The sequence below is a fragment of the Hydra viridissima genome, unplaced genomic scaffold, assembly GCF_058129835.1.
Source record: "Hydra viridissima isolate aposymbiotic clone 2 unplaced genomic scaffold, HvirCarnegie_v1 scaffold_13, whole genome shotgun sequence".
Taxonomy (NCBI): Eukaryota; Metazoa; Cnidaria; class Hydrozoa; order Anthoathecata; family Hydridae; genus Hydra; species Hydra viridissima.
This window is the reverse complement of record NW_028324312.1, coordinates 7905246-7920217: the sequence shown is the minus strand read 5'-3', so window position 1 is coordinate 7920217 and position 14972 is coordinate 7905246. Positions and strand designations below refer to the sequence as shown.

Below are 14972 nucleotides of genomic sequence, written 5' to 3'. Positions count from 1 at the left end.
AACTATAATAAAATACCAAATCGAACGTCAAAAACAAAATCTAACTTCACGAAAATCCAACTACTTAACGGATGTTTCGTGAAAAGACTTTAAAGTCGAAAGCATCAATTTTTTTGGAGGATAATCTAAACATTCATAAATTTCTTATAAATCCATTTGTTTTTTTTGTTTTTTTTGCGTGTGTAAGTTAAGTTATTATTAGTCTAATTAAAAATGTTGTATATTAACGATTAAAGAAAAAATATTCAAACTTTTAAATATTGGATTTTTTTATTATTGATTCATAACACTTGAATAAAAATCGATTAAAAAGAAGATATATTTTCCCCATCAACAATTAACTGATTTTATGCTAACATTTTGAGGCTATGAAAGGCTTGATCATGTAACATGCTGAGCCTAAACATTGGCTCGTAGCATTCTTAGCTCCCGAGAGACTATAAAATCAAATCTGCTTAGGTTCTCATGGAAGCTTAGATCAATTTTGTCATAATCTTTGGTAAGTATGTGAAACTCATCGCAGTTATGCAGTTGTAGTGTTCCAAGAAGCGGGAAAAAAATGTATAAATTTAAAAAAAATAATTTTGATTTTGTTATTATGATTGACTCAGTTTTGATAAAGCAACCGATGTTTCCATAAATCTGTCAATCAAAATAATGTGCATTTGTTAGGTTATTATGAAACTATCTTTATGTTGACATGAAGATATCAGTAGCATAAACATGAATATTGATGAATCTTTGTTGCACTACTTAGCTGTACCAAGAAAAATCAATGTGTGAAATTCGGTTACGGGTTTCAAAGTACACTTTATACTTGAATTAAAAAGTGTTACGCGTTATAATGGCTCTTCTTTACGCTACGACCTTATAAAAAGTTCATACATCCCTAGAGTTTTTACACTCGCAGGACATATTCGTATGGAATGATTTTTTGTTTTCTATTTTTTAAAAAGAAAAAACGAAAGTCACAAAAGTTAAGTTATGATTAAGGCCTTTCCGTATTAAGGACTTAATAGAAAGGTGTTTTTAGGATAGCTTTCACTTTAAAAAAAAAGGTTCGCTATCAGAGGATTTCATTATTTGCAAGTAAGGCTCAAATACAGAAAAAAAGAAAAAAAGAAATTTTTTTTTTTTATTTTTTTTTTTTTTAAAAAAGGTCTTGTTCATGGTTGATGGGATGATGATCGTGTTTAAATTCCCGTATCGACTCGTACAAAATTTATTTAAAAAATAAAAGCATGGGTATTACCCCATGCGGTTATAAAATAAACTCACATCCTTTGTCACCACTGGATGACTTAAGACATGGCCGTAGGGGGAAGGTGATGCTTTGTTTTTAGTCTAATGTGAAGACGAGTTCTTTTTCATTTTTATCACTCACCACGCTCTTTATGGCTTTCATTTAAATTTAAAGTTTAAGGTTTTCATTTAAATTTAAAATTTAAATTTTAAACTTTTTACATTTAAAGTTATTTTTTTACTTTAAGTGATTTTTTACCACTCTTGCTTGTGGGTTAACATGGTAGCAACTGTTGAAAACGAATTAAAAGATAATTTCAAAATTACTTTACGCTTTTTCTAAAATTGCTAAAAGGTTAAAAAAAAAGAGGGCCTTCTCTACCGAAAAAATTTTGATAAGATTTGAAATCTACACAAGATTAAACAAAACTGGTGTCAAACATTTGTGCTACGCTGGTGCTGGTTTGTGTAGCTAAAATTGTAATTTGTGCCGCTATGGTTTTCAAGATATTAATAAAAGTTTCCCAAAGGTCAAAGGTTCAGCCCCTCTTTCCCCCCCCCCTCCCACCACTACCATCGAATTTTAGTTACAAATTGCTTACTTGCTAATTATGAACATAAGCATATTAATTATAATATGGGTTTAATAAAATTTGAAACAGGTCTTGGAAATAAGCCTAGTGACATGCCTCTTAATTTGATCACCAGGGGGGAGGGGGGAGGGGGACTAACAAACACACTCTACTTTGCAAAGAAACAAATAAGAGTTGAAGAAAAGATTTGCTAACTACGTGAACAGCTATTTGAAGTTAGAATTCATAATCATGGTCAATATCCGCACTCGAATTTATGACTTCAAAGCAAAGTAAGTTTATTCTCTGAATAAATTTCGATTTTCTCTGCTACTGCAAGGAGGAAAATTCACAGTGAGAGTACAGGGGGGCCAAACACCACTAACACTTGTGCATAACATGTAAACGGACTCTATACACTTGAAAGATGTATAATGATCTGAGAAAGCATGTAATCATATCATCTGAAAACACTAGCATAAGTACTTAGACTGTGCTCTGCACATAGTCGTTATGACAAAAACTCGTGAAAGGAAGTTATTTTCTTTGTATATTGTAAGTTATGTTATGGAATTATTAGTGAACTAGTGTATTAAACTTGAGAGGCTCGGACAGTTTACTGTATTTACTAGAAAAATTCCTTGTTCATTTTAATTAGTGCTTTTTTTTTTTAAAAGTGCTTCATTGCAGTTTCTTTCATCATGTTTAACACTAAAAGAAATGAGCCATGTCTTGTTCACAACACAACACCAACATTCAGTATGAATTCTTTAAGGTACAGGAAGTCGTTATGACAAACTATAATAAGACATTCACCAAAAAAAATCTGCGCGGATATTTTAAAGAGTATTTATTTATATATGTATTTCGATATTGAATGTTATATATTTGAAAGTACATATATTAATATTCTTAAATTTCACTTAAGAAAGGTTGCAAAGTTGTATACTTGAGAACGCACGCACTTTGTGTTTTGCACTCGACATCAGCTTTTGCACGGTCTTCAACTGAACTTTCTTGCTAGCTTTAATCCATTCACTTTTATAGTCTTGGATGTTTTCAGCTTCTTTTACATTGAACCTCAGTTTTCCTTAGATAATAGCCCAATATCTTTCGATAGGACGTAACTCGGAACAACTTGGTGAATTGCAGTGTTTTTCAACGAAATCTGCTTTATGTTCTCTAAGCCAGTTTAAAGTCGTTCCAGAGTAGTGGCATGATGCTAAATTGGGCCTAAATAGCGGACTACCCGTATGAGATTTTTAAAACCGAAAAAGACGCTTCTTGAGGCTTTCTTTAATGTATATCTTGGTGTTATTTGTTACCGTTGTCACAAAACAAGAGGCTCTTTCACTACATTCACAAATTGCTTGCCAAACTAAAAACATTTTAGCGAATTTTAGCATTACAATGCATTTATATTGGGAATTCAGTTTCTTGCGATTAATTGCTGAATAATATTGGTGTCCTGGAAGAGATCGGAAATACGCAGTCAATAAGTTTCACCATCAATTATCAAACAAGGTTTTTTAGCAAATAATTTTTAAGAGAACAGCTTTGAACTACGAATTGCAACATTTTCTCGCTTTTCTTCACGACAAGGAACTTTTTTTTTTTTTATATGATTTATAGCCACAATATCTCTTTACTCTTTGTGTAGTGGAAGCACTTGTCTTAGATTTTTTTTTTTTTATATGATTTATAGCCACAATATCTCTTTACTCTTTGTGTAGTGGAAGCACTTGTCTTAGATTTTTTTTTTTTTATATGATTTATAGCCACAATATCTCTTTACTCTTTGTGTAGTGGAAGCACTTGTCTTAGATTTTTTTTTTTTTATATGATTTATAGCCACAATATCTCTTTACTCTTTGTGTAGTGGAAGCACTTGTCTTAGATTTTTTTTTTTTTATATGATTTATAGCCACAATATCTCTTTACTCTTTGTGTAGTGGAAGCACTTGTCTTAGATTTTTTTTTTTTATATGATTTATAGCCACAATATCTCTTTACTCTTTGTGTAGTGGAAGCACTTGTCTTAGATTTTTTTTTTTTTATATGATTTATAGCCACAATATCTCTTTACTCTTTGTGTAGTGGAAGCACTTGTCTTAGATTTTTTTTTTTTTATATGATTTATAGCCACAATATCTCTTTACTCTTTGTGTAGTGGAAGCACTTGTCTTAGATTTTTTTTTTTTTATATGATTTATAGCCACAATATCTCTTTACTCTTTGTGTAGTGGAAGCACTTGTCTTAGATTTTTTTTTTTTTATATGATTTATAGCCACAATATCTCTTTACTCTTTGTGTAGTGGAAGCACTTGTCTTAGATTTTTTTTTTTTTATATGATTTATAGCCACAATATCTCTTTACTCTTTGTGTAGTGGAAGCACTTGTCTTAGATTTTTTTTTTTTTATATGATTTATAGCCACAATATCTCTTTACTCTTTGTGTAGTGGAAGCACTTGTCTTAGATTTTTTTTTTTTTATATGATTTATAGCCACAATATCTCTTTACTCTTTGTGTAGTGGAAGCACTTGTCTTAGATTTTTTTCGCAAAAGTTCGAAAAGAAATCTGGAGATTCTGTTCGAACTTTAGCGAAAAAATTTAAAACAAGATTTTCAACGAGCAAATACAAAATTTTTTCTCGTTTCTTATCTTGATTTGATGACATTTCAATTTAAACAACTCTATTATAAAAAACTAATTGTTTTGATGACAGAGTTGAGTAAATTTTTAAACAACACGAAGACAATGACGTTTTAAAACAATTAGCTATTTAAAATAATGCAGTTAACGCAAACGCCACATCAAAACACTCGCTGATTTTTCTGGTACCATGTCGTCAAAAACTGCAGTTACCTTATGTGAATCTGAAAAGAAATAAGTAATTTTTTTGTTACAAATAAAAAAAGTTTAAAAAAAAGTTTAAAGGGAAAATCAACGAAAAGTCGCATTTGCATTAAAGTCATAATTATATTTGATTTAAGTTCGTGTTGGTAATCTGAGTCTGTGAATGATACTAAAGACATATCTTATACCATTAGTTTCTTTGATCAGCTATTAATTATTCAGAACCGCTTTCCAGCTCAAGGAAACAAACCACCTACTTGTTCATGCACATCAAATAAATTACATTCATATTATCATTATGTAGCATTCTTTACAAAACTAAACCTTCATCGTTTTGGTCAATATAATTTCTCTTCTAAAGTATGACACAGAAAAACACTTCATGCACTCAGAAAAACAGAAACTTTTGTTAATATGATAGCTTTGGTCGAAGAAAAAAATTAATCTATGTAGTGTTTATCAAACAACTCAATCACCCACGTATACTAACTATATTATACATGAACTCTTCTGACCTCTCTAAACTTTTGTTAAATAAAACTGGTGTCAAACGTTTGTGCTACGTTTGTGTTGGTTTGTTGCAGCTAAATTTTCGTTTGTGCAGCTATATTTTTCAAGATATTAATTTGAACAAAGTGAGGGGGTCAACTTCAGTCAGGTGAAATTTCTTTATGAAATATGATCCAATTTAAGATTGCACAGTTTGTTTTTTTTTTCAAAATTTGATTTACCCTAAACTTTAGGTCGCTGGGGACTTTTTTAAGTTGCTTTTTGTTCATGTGCATCAATTTTCGTAGATTTTGCTAAACATCGTTGTTTTGCAACAGTGAAAAAAAAAAATATTGGAACTTTCCCCATGCTCGATTGATACTTGTTTGAAATGCACAAAAAAGTCCCCACCCTCTTCACTGAGACACATACAGCAGACCTAAATTCCAAAAATAAATTCAGAAAATTGTAACAGCACGATGTGTATTTTAAATTTAACAATATCTAGCTGGTTTATAAAATGGTAACCAATCCTGTAAATCTTGTTTTTGAGTAAATTCAATTTTAAGCAACATCGTGTATGAATATAACTAAAATTGAATATCAAAAACTAACGAAAAATATAAACCTTCCTATAAAAAATGTAAAATGTAGGTTTTAGTAATTGATTACAAAAATACTCTTTATTTAAAAATTCTATTTCAAAAACAATGTTTTTCTTACACTGTCATAAAAATTGTAAAATTCAAACTTCTGTAATGAAAAACGATTTATTGAGGGTGAGTTAACATGACCCTGTATAAAAATACAGGGTCATGTTAACTCACCCTCAACCTGTAAAGATTAAATCAAAAAAATTTATTCCAAAAAGTGTTTGGAACAATAAAATATATAACAACTTACATTCTTTAAATCTCCTCAGGGTTTCAAAGCATTCAAAAGGAGATTGAAGATTTCAATTGAGGAATGAAGTGTCATTTCATCTAAAGATTTCAAAACCTTGGCAAGGTTGACTCCATCAAACCAACATTGTATTCATGTCTGAAAACAGTTTTCTTTTCTAAAAGCTCTTTTAAAGTTTTATCAGTAAAGAGAAGATCAATAAATTTTTTAAAATGGTGTTCGTAGGGATGATATTCAGGTGGTGGAACTATGTAAATAATTTTATCATCCAACTTCTCATCAAACAGGCATAAGCTAGAAACATTTTTGTAGTTTTACAGCTGCATATGAAGTTTGCCATTAATTTTTCACCTTTCAAGTTCATCTTCTAGTAATCTAAATCTAGTAAACTGGAGCTCCTTTCTCATCTACTGGTCCATCACCGTGGCAGTATAAGTATTTTTGACCGTAGTCCTATATTTAAAATAAAATTAGGGGTATTGCTTATTCAAAATCTGCATCAGCTTTAAAAGTCAAGGTAAGGACAGAAGTTACTCACAGATGATCAAAGGCCAGTTAAGTTTGATTTCAGCGGTCAAGGTAAACTTCTGAATGTTTAGGGGAAGTAGTTTGAAAAGTGTGTCCAGATTGTAATGGTTCTCCTCTATATTTCAAAGTATGCCTAGCATGATCACGTTGGTGAACTTATAATATTTCTGGGGTTCTTTTGTTGATAATCTAATGCTATTGATTCAAAAACTTTTATAATGGCCTTCTGTCCACCATCAATCCCAACACGTACAGCAGATGTAAAAAGATATCCAATTACCTGAAGGAACATAATTCATTTACTAGCATATATATTTCAGTACAATGAAAAGTATCTGTTTCAAAAATGCTTTTACCACTCATGAGTTTACGTTTCAACATCCATATCGGTGTTCTCCTGTATCCCGGTCAACAACTTTTCTTGTCTCCTTCAACTTTTACCAATAACTTTTCTTGTATCCTTCGTTATTTCTAACTTCACACAAACTGGAAGATCATGGTTTATCTATAAGTTCAAAATGTTTTCACTTCTTACCTGTCTCACAGGTAATCTGTCAAATATTTAGTTCTTTTTAACCAACCTTTTAATTTGGCTGACGTTCAGAATTTTTTGTCGAAACTGAATCCAGGGTCCACAAAATCTCCCATTTTTCGAATGAAGTCTTGCAAATTACAAAATGAGTAAGACTATTTTGGAAATAGTCTTACTCATTTTGTAATTTGGTTGCTGAGTTATTTAAAAGTAAATTTTTCTTTAAAAACAAAACAAATTTTTATACATTTGATGAGTTTCATTTTGTAAATCAATATTCATTTAAGTTGCGTTAATTTGTTTTAACTAATTAAACAAGTTAACACAATTCCCCTGAAAAAAAGACAATGCAAGCAATTTATTGAAACAAACATGTCAGAAATTTGACATACTTATGTTAAAATATTGTAAATAGCCTTTAAGCTAATTAAAAACTTAGGCTTTAAGTACGTGCTTAGCGAATTGAGATCTTGAACAAAATAGCCATAAAAAAAGTCCCCCTGTAACCTACTGCTTAAGATAAATCAAGTTTTGAAAAAAAAAATTTGTGCAATAAAAAATTGGATCAAAATATATAAATTTCACATTTCATCAAAATTAAATTTGGTGCTCAAAAGATATAACTATTTAAAGATTAGAACATCTTATTTTTTTAACCTTTTGACAGTTTTTTAGAAAAACGTTAAAAAAAGGTTTGAAAAATGTTTGAGAAAAAAGATATTTTTAGTTTAATTTTAAAGGTTGCTACATCATACCTCATACCTCATATTAATCTACTGGAAAAAGTGGTTAAACGGGTCTTAACATAAAAATAACTTTTTAACTAAAAACCTCTAAAAAAAGAGCAGTGGCATAACTCGCGAATTTTTCGGATGCTAATTTTACTAAGATTTATCGTTAACTAATTTCATAATAACAAAAAAAACGCAGTCATCGTTTTTCAACCAAAAGATCCATTCTTGCAGTAGTTTTGACAGACATTTAGACAGACAAAAAACCGTCCTAAATTTGCAATATTTAGCAATATTGAGGCACGACATTATCATCCAAAAGATGTTGATAATATTGTGCCTCAAAATTGCTAAATATTACAAATTTAGAACGGTTTTTTCAAACTTTGAGGCGCTACATTTTCATAGTTGCTGACATAACCTACTGACAGGCAGTGCCAAAGTTTTGTTACTGTTGTTTACATAACTCATCCACTTGAAATCAAAGTTAAAATTATGCATTAGAAGTTAATTCAACGCTTGCAGCAGCATCAGTTTTTTTAAAATACATGAAAAGCTACGTTTACTTCGCGAGTCTAGAAAATAGCGGAAAAAGTTGAAACGGATTATAAAACTTAAAAATTGTGCCTTAAAGTTGCTAAATGTTGCAAATTTAGGATATTTTAAACTTTGATGTTTAACTGATTTTACCAATTTCACATAGAGTATGGGGTTACCAAAATATAAGTTCCAGGAGGTTCACAAAACTATTTAGATTTTATGATTCTTTATGACGGGACAAAGTTTACATAGGAAAAGTAGTTGTTAGTTTTCCAGGGAACAAGCGCGTGCAAGTTCAGCATATTAAAGCAGGTCTTTTTGTTTAATAAATACAACTTCTTTTTTGCAAAGGTTTCTTAGAGTCATAATTTACAGAATGTAGAAAATATGACCGGATAATCGACTCGTCGTGTAGGGAAATGATCATCTTTACCTTTTTGTTAATACAATAACTTCTTTGCTGCAGAAAAATATATATATATATATATATATATATATATATATATATATATATATATATATATATATATATATATATATATATATATATATATATATATATATATATATATATAAGTTATAGTATTAGTTAATGTTTAAAGAGTTCCTTACATTAAATGAAAATGCTTCTTGTATTAGCTTACAGAAAACTTTGAGTTAAACTTACTATCCAATAAATTAAAATAAAAAGCGTTTTCTAGTTATTGTTTAAAGAGTTTCTAAAAAAAGAAGAAGAAAAAATCTTACATAGTTGACAGCCTGATTGACATGTTGAAGGATTGAAAATGCATTCATAGCCAACAGAACAGCTCAAAGGGCACTGGCTTACACAATCTAAAACTATTTATGTACATTTTTACTTTATTTATTCATACATACATACATACATACATGGCTGCCGAGAGAAATTTCGGGCCCCTCATTATGATCAATTACATACTAAGGACCAAAAGAAGCGTGCTCTGGTTATTGTAAATGAAAAATAAAAGTTGATTAAATCTTTTAAAAGTCAAAACTATTTAAATATTTTAAAAATTACTTTAAAAAATTGTTTGTACACACGCGGGGCCCCGGGAATCTTCCCCGTCCATCCCCCCCTCTCGGCGGCCATGCATACATACATACATACATACATACATACATACATACATACATACATACATACATACATACATACATACATACATACATACATACATACATACATACATACATACATACATACATACATACATACATACATACATACATACATACATACATACATACATACATACATACATACATACATACATACATACATACATACATACATACATACATACATACATACATACATACATACATACATACATACATACATACATACATACATACATACATACATACATACATACATACATACATACATACATACATACATACATACATACATACATACATACATACATACATACATACATACATACATACATACATACATACATACATACATACATACATACATACATACATACATACATACATACGTAAAAATTAAACTTGCTATGCAATAAAATAACGTAATAGCATTCTGTTACCTTTTTTAACGCATATTGCATCACACGAACAACTTTGAGCAGTACACACAGAATCGGAGCCACATAGTATAGTTGAGCAAGGGTCCAACAGGCATTGCGGACAAGCTTCAACTAACAAAGATCAATTAACAAAATTTCTTTATGATAAGAATCTTTTGTAATCAATGAGCCGTACAAAACGCATTATTTAGGTTATGCTCCCTTTTTAATAAAGATATTTAACTTAAAAGTTGTTTATGAATAATTTAACACATCGATCCAATTGTATTTCATAAAAACCTTACATCAATTGTTGTTTAGTAACGACCCAATATCAGGAATAAAAAACTTAAATAAACTAGCTAATAAATAAGAGAAATTTAAGCTTAACAAGAAAAAATATAGTTATTTAATATTTATAGTGTTATTAATAATATTTAATCACAAATAATATTGTTAAACACAAAATAAATATGACTACTTATTATCACACTTAAACAAAAAATATATACCAGCGCCTATGGAAATCAGTTGTGCTGTTGCCAATAAAGTAAAAAGAACTACTAAGGTAGCTACTTTTATCATTTTTGTTGTTCGTCGAGTTGTTTCAAAACAGCTCAATTATCATATTCAGTTGAAAACTTGCTTTTTATACTTTTCTGTGTTGCTTAATATTGGTTTATTCGCAAATTGTGAATTTCCTATTTTGTCTACATTAACGGCAAAAGATTAAAGGCAAACAATGAAAACGGCATGAATAGTTTTGCACTGGTTACTTCGTTACAATTTAAAGGAAACGCAAAGTTAAATTGATCCAACAAATTTCGTTTAAACATATATTTTAAAATAATACTTACATTAATCCGTCGGGAAATTTTTGTAGACTTTTGTTTGTTTAAAATATCAACGCCTGTAGGCATTGGTGTTTTAAACAACCAATTAAAATAATTAAAAATTCCAGCAAATAAGCGTCAGTGTTAGTTTAATTTGCTCATCCTCCTGTAATCACTATATGTTTGTTTTCCACGAATAATTCAAAAAATCTTCAAGTTTTCTCTTTTTACAAAGATTATCTGATTTAAATTTATTAATAATTGCACGATAAAAATCGATTCAAAAAAGTATAACTTAAGAAAATTTAGCAAACATTCTTTAATCTTTCGAATTTTTTTTCAAATTTACGTCTTCGTAAAAACAATTAAGATAACACTAATGCTTAGTTACCAGAATATTTAATTAAACTAGATTAGTTTTTTTTTTTTTTTACTATTTATATATTATTAATAACTATTTAATTATACTAGAAGATCGAAAACCTGTGTCTTTTTATTCACAAGTCAATTTTTTTTTTATTTAAATTTAACCATAGAAATAAGCATTTTAAAATTTCCAATTTTTTTTAAGCAAAAATAATTTTTTAAAAAAAGATGTTTAAATGTTAGGAGGAAATGATTGCATGTGCGCAGCGTAAACGTTTGTATGAACATATTTATATCTATTTATCTTAATGATTTATCTTAATTTATGATTGATTTCTTAAAATAATTTACATAATTTTAAAAGTTTTTAAATTTATGAGTAGCTGCTTTGAATATTTATTGCTCGTTGCGAAACGATTTCGTTAAATTTCTCCTGAGTTTTTTTTTTTAAAAAAAGCATAAACCATTCTACGAGTTTAAAAATTCCAGGACTAGAAATTGACAAAATCCTGGAGACAAAACATATTTTGCCTCCAAAATATATTTTGCCTTCATATATGATAATTCTGTATTGGATTATTCTTTTTAATCAGCAACCGGTCTTAACCGCGAAATGGAAATGTAATCACATTCGACAATTTACTTGTCATAAAAATAAAAGATTTTGTACACGTAATTGGTACAATTAAAACAGTTTTAACATTAAGAATTCATTTCCTTGATTAAGAGTCCATATTGGCCTAAAAAACAGCTTGATGACGCACTTTCTGTGGTAATAAAAAATGCCTTCTATAAACTTATTTTATATTTACCCCAAACATATATTTTTATATTTATATTCACCCCAAATTTGTTAGGCCTTACTTATTATTATGTTTTTAAACTTTAGGTAATTCAAAGATATTGTTTTTTATCGTTATCGTTATCGTATCGTTATCGTTATCGTAAAAAGAAATGCAACAAATCATAAAGCGTTTTAGATAATAAACAGAAGGTTAAAACCATTTAAGCAGTTTAAGCAGTTACATTTACGAGCATTTATACACATCTCTTGACAGCATATGTGCTGCCGGTGGTTTGTTAAGCTAAGTTTTACTAGTTTCTAAGTATGATGAGTTTTTATCTTATTCTTTCAGTATAAGTAATGCATGAGTTTATCTGATGCATTAACTCTAACGGGTATAAATGCTTGTGAACGTTACTGCCGGACGGAACGGAATCAAGGTTTGCCCATCACTTCTCCACCGATCAAGATGACAAACTGAAGCCGGTCCAGTAAAGAGCTACGATCAAATGAATTAATTGGGTATACAACGGTTCAACAATTCAAACAAAATATCAGCTTGAAGTGATGCTTTTTTTGAAGGTTATTTGAATAAGCACATTCTGTTTTAGATAAACAGCAAATTTACCTACAGCGTACTTCTTTAAAAAACGAGGCACTGTTCCGTCGGCAATTTCGTGATTCTTTTTTTTTAAGGGCTTTTTAACATTAGCGAAGTTAGACTAGTTTTTTTCTAACTCCATGTTTTTCTGAACTGAGAAAATCAAATTCAAATTTTGAAAATTATCTGGAGACAACTTAATAGAAACAATGAAAACATAAATTTATCTCAATTTCACTATTTACCACAGCTTCAGAGTAAGTGCCTAAATTATCATACACTGATTTGAAGATAAAATATATACAGTGAGCGTTTATTTTATAAAATGCAAATGTTACTTTGCTCTATCTGCAGTTTTCGTTGAAAAGTATAATATAGATTTGCATTTCTTATATCTGAACGATACTTAGTTTTAATAAACCGTTTATTTTTACGTCCATTTACTCGATTTCTTATATTCGAACGATAATGCTTTAACCCTTTCATGCTCTGGGTTGTTGTATAACAACAAATTAAACTAAGCTTCCCCAAAGCAAGTAGTGCATCCTAACCGATTGAAAACAATATTATTTTATATAGGAAAGTTGAAAAGGGCTGCAGAAAAAGTCTACTTTACTATTTCAGAGTACCACTGACATTTTGTATATGATTTTTTATGGGTGATGTCGGTACTAGGAGCAGACAACGAATGCTTCTAATTTAAAGGATTCATAATTCTGATCTTGTTGTGAAAAAAATATTTAATGTTAGTTTAACATAGTACTGTTCTTACTACTCATTTATATTTTTGTTTATTTCTACCTTTTTGATCTAATAAACAAAATTAATTTGTTGTTGTGGAACAATAATGCGCGTCAACGGTATAAAATCTCTTCCATTATTACTATTGTTTTATGCGATATGTTTTTTTAATTAAAATATTTTTTTATCATTTAATTGTTAAAATAAGTTTAAAGATTAAAATACTGTCACTATTATTATCATTTATAATATCATCATTTTTATTCAAATTTTTTAGTAAATGTAATATTACTGTGAATGTGATTATAAATGTTACTTTTGGTTATATTGAGTAGAATGCTATATTATTTACTGGGTGTGCTTAGTACATGTTTATATGCACACATAAATATATATTATAGATATGTGTGTGTGAGTGTGTGTAATTTGATGCAACTTATTTATTTTCAGAACTAAAAGTAAAATAAATAATGGCATTTTTAAAAAAATTTTACTCTTCTAAACACACACAAAAAGTTATAACAAAGTTAGTTTCTGAAGAAGCTTTTGTCATAGATTTTGACGATAGTGAAGTTGATAGTGATGATAATAATAGTGATCTCGAAAATGCAAATATAGAAAAGGATTTGTGCATCTACATTGATTTTACTTGCTCAGAATCAGAGTTTAGTGTAGATGAAAGTTCTGATGATGAAAGTATCAATAATAAAATGACTTCAGCAAATAAATTTCTTAATCATGTACATTACACAAACAAAGTTGTTGTAGGCAGTGTGGAAATGGTTTTACTTTTATTCAATGTATGAAATGATAGATAAGCCTGTGTCTTTTAAAGCAAAGAAATTTTTTAATGAGTTTCATGGAGTCAACCAATAGTTTTTAATGCTTTATTCCACTACCAGTTATTTTTTGTTGTTTGTCAGCATCCCTCTTTGACTGTTGTTAACATCCCTCTTCGACTGTTTTGTTATTTTTAATTTTATTATTGTTTTAACAAATGTAGAGTAGAATCAACATCGCTAAAACTCAAAACTGTTTGTTTATTAAAAATACCCATTGGCGGGCAGTGTTGTTCTATAACAACAAATTCAAATGACATCTTCACATCATTTTTTCCTAATTTTTTTTTTTTATATGTCATATAGGCATAAATGAGGTTCAAAAAAAACAAAGTTTGGATTTTTTTTAGCCATGGGAAAATAATTGGAGCATGAAAGGGTTAAACTAAAAAAATTTTGCTTGTTTCCAATCAAGTGTTATCAATACACTACATTTTATGATGTAGATCAGTTTTTGGTTTATGGAATTCGTTATTAAACTCCTGCTCAAATATGAATTTATACTTGTTTTTTAAAAAATATGAGTTACATTTACTTCGTAACTATACTTCGTACTATACATATGCTTTTTAACTGGAGCAATATTCTTTCCTTCGCAACAAATAATTTATAGTTCATACAGTTTATTAAGTTCGTTGACGATTGTATTGCGACTGTTCACGTGGACTGTTCAACGTACTTAGATGATCTTTAACGTTTTGTTTTGATATTTGGTCAACAACCTCTTAGGTGTGTTTTTCCCTTATTTTAGAAGACTTCGCTATTGTTTTCATGATAATAAGAAGCTCTTCTGTTACTTCTATTTAGAGTAAACAATTAAAAAATTCTATAAAAACCAGAATTTTCTAATT

At 29.2% G+C, this 14972-nt stretch overlaps 1 protein-coding gene and 1 long non-coding RNA gene across 5 annotated transcripts in view; one reads left to right on the top strand and one right to left on the bottom strand.

Moving 5' to 3' along the window:
• The window catches only part of LOC149880282 (uncharacterized), a 28513-nt gene extending 17862 nt beyond the window's left edge, over positions 1-10651 (bottom strand). Inside the window, exons 1-4 of one of the 4 annotated variants that reach the window (XR_016446336.1) lie at positions 10470-10626; positions 9979-10089; positions 9146-9232; positions 8717-8858 (exon numbers count right to left, since the gene is read on the bottom strand). This is a non-coding gene — a long non-coding RNA (uncharacterized LOC149880282). Of the gene's footprint in view, positions 1-8716; positions 8859-9145; positions 9239-9978; positions 10090-10469 lie in introns of those variants that run through there. The other 3 variants (XR_016446335.1, XR_016446334.1, XR_016446333.1) reach the window with 3 other exon arrangements.
• The window catches only part of LOC145194821 (sodium/mannose cotransporter SLC5A10-like), a 297350-nt gene that overhangs the window by 42308 nt on the left and 240070 nt on the right, over positions 1-14972 (top strand). The window lies entirely within an intron of this gene.